This window comes from Dasypus novemcinctus, chromosome 21 (genome assembly GCF_030445035.2).
Source record: "Dasypus novemcinctus isolate mDasNov1 chromosome 21, mDasNov1.1.hap2, whole genome shotgun sequence".
Lineage (NCBI taxonomy): Eukaryota > Metazoa > Chordata > Mammalia > Cingulata > Dasypodidae > Dasypus > Dasypus novemcinctus.
In genome coordinates this window covers 47,043,532-47,046,239 of record NC_080693.1, presented here as the reverse complement: position 1 = coordinate 47,046,239, position 2,708 = coordinate 47,043,532, and the positions used below count along the sequence as shown (strand labels likewise).

Sequence of the window (2,708 nt, the reverse complement as noted above, 5' to 3'; positions counted from 1 at the left end):
TTCCTTTCTTCGCAGGGCTTGCTTCTTTCCAGGCTTAGGGTTCCTCTCTTCTGGCGGTGCCAGCTTAAGGCTTCAGCATCAAACTCCAACGTCAAAAACCCTTAACTTTGTCCTTTGCCATGCCTTTTATCTATGAGGAGGATTGGTGCAATTCTTCTTGGAATGTTTAGTAAAATGAACCTATGAAACAATCTCATCTTGAATTTTTCTTTGTTGAGAGATTTTTGAGTACTGATTCAATCTTTTTACTAGCTATTGGTCTGATGAGATCTTCTATTTCTTCCTGAGTCAGTGCAGGTAGATTGTGTTTGTAGGAATCTGTACATTTCATCTAGGTATCTAATTTGTTGGAATATAGTTGTCCATAGTATCCTCTTATAATCATTTTCATTTTGTGGGGAATGTGCCCCTTCCATTTCTGATATTTGTTTCCTCTCTCATTTTTAGTTATATGTGTCCCCTCTACCCCCCTCCCCCTGATTTTATTGATCTTTACAAAGAACCAACTTTTACTTTTGTTGATTTTTTTTTTATGGGAAACCAGCTTACGTTTGTGATATTTTAGAAATGCTCAATTGTTTTGACATCCTGCCCACTCTCTCCTCTGCTTTAGTCTCTTAATATGACAGGAAAAACTATGGAATAAATTTGTGTGTCATCCTTGCACAGGGGCCATGCTAATCTTCTCTTGTATCATTCCAATTTTAGTATGTGTGCTGCTGAAGCCAGCACTCTCTATTGTGTTTTTGTTGTTTTGTTGTTTTTGTGGTATAGAACTCCCTCCAGGGGGATTTGATTTATTGAAAATGAAACTCCCTGGCCAAATAGGCATTCAATGGTTGGTTGTTTTTTTTAAATAATAAATCAATTTTATTTTATTTTATTTATTTATTTATTTTTTAAAAGATTTATTTATTTATTTAATTTCCCCCCCTCCCCTGGTTGTCTGTTCTTGGTGTCTATTCGCTGCGTCTTGTTTCTTTGTCCGCTTCTGTTGTCGTCAGCGGCACGGGAAGTGTGGGCGGCGCCATTCCTGGGCAGGCTGCACTTTCTTTTCACGCTGGGCGGCTTTCCTCATGGGCGCACTCCTTGCGCGTGGGGCTCCCCCACGCGGGGGACACCCTTGCGTGGCACGGCACTCCTTGCGCGCATCAGCACTGCGCATGGCCAGCTCCACACGGGTCAAGGAGGCCCGGGGTTTGAACCGCAGACCTCCCATATGGTAGACGGACGCCCTAACCACTGGGCCAAAGTCCGTTTCCCAATAAATCAATTTTATTGATACATATTGTTAAAGCATACAATTCATCCAGTGTACAATCAATGGTATTTGGTATAATCACATAGTTGTGCACTCATCACTTCAACAATTATTAGAGCATTTTCATTATTTCAATAATAATAACAAACAAAAAACAGATAAATAAAAAAAAAACAACAACAGAAAATTCTTTATCTCTCAATCTGTTTCCCTGCTGTACATAGCTGCTATTTCTGGCTAGTCTTGCACAATTACTTATTTATTAAGAAGTTTTACTGAGATATATTCACATACCATACAATCTATCTAAAGTGTATAATCAATGGCTTTTAGTACAATCACAATGTTATGTATTTATCACAAGGGATTTTAGAAAGATTTCATTACTGCAAAAAGAAAAACGCCACAACCCTTAGCATGCCTTCCCTACCCCTACGTAATCATTAGTCAAACTTCATCTTTATAAACTGATTTATATTTATACTTTATATGAACAGAATCATACAATATGTTATGTATTTGTTCATAGTACAACAATCATACAGTATCTGTCCTATTGTGTTTGGCTTGCTTCATTCAACATAATGTCCTCCAGGTTCATCCATGTTGTCATATGCTTTACGACTTCATTTCTTCTTACAGCTGCATAATATTCCATCATATGAATACACCATAGATTGTTTATCCATTCATTGGTTGATGGACTCCTGGGTTGTTTCAACTTTTGGCAATCATGATAACACTGCTATGGACGCTGGTGTGCAGATGTCTATTTGTGTCGCTGCTCTCAGTTTTTCTGGGTATATACCCAATATTGGTATTGCAAGGTCATGTTGCAAATCTGTATTCAAGTTCTTTAGGAACTACCAAACAGTCCTCTATGGTGGCTGTACCATTCTGCATTTCCATCAACAGTGAATAAGTGTTCCTATCTCCCCACATTGTCTCCAACATTTGTAGTTGTCTTCAATAGTGACCACTCTCCAGGTGTGAAGTGATATCTCACTGTAGTTTTTTTTTTTAAAGGTTTATTTATTTCTCTCCCCTTTCCCCATTGTCTCCTCTCTCTGTCCATTTGCTGTGTGTTCTTCTGTGTCTATGTGTATTATCAGGTGGCACTGAGAAACTGCATCTCTTTTTTGTTGCGTCATCTTGCTGCATCAGCTCTCTATGTGTGCGGTGCCACTCCTGGGCAGGCTGCAGTTTTTTCACGTGGGACAGCTCTCCTTGCAGGGCTCACTCCTTGCGTGTGGGGCTCCCCTACACAGGGGCACCCCCGCGTAGCATGGGACTCCTTGTGCACAACAGCACTGCACGTGGGCCAGCTTACCACACGGGTCAGGAGGCCCTGGGTATAGAATCCTGGACCCTCCATATGGTAGGTGGATGCTCTATCGGTTGAGCCACGTCTGCTTCCCTGTTTGTAGTTTTGATTTGCATTTCCCTA

The 2,708-nt window shown here is 40.5% G+C and overlaps 1 pseudogene; it reads right to left on the bottom strand.

Annotated features, from left to right (window-relative positions):
- Positions 1 to 631: 631 nt before the first annotated feature.
- LOC111766498 (U6 spliceosomal RNA) lies at positions 632 to 732 on the bottom strand (annotated as a pseudogene).
- Positions 733 to 2,708: the final 1,976 nt, after the last annotated feature.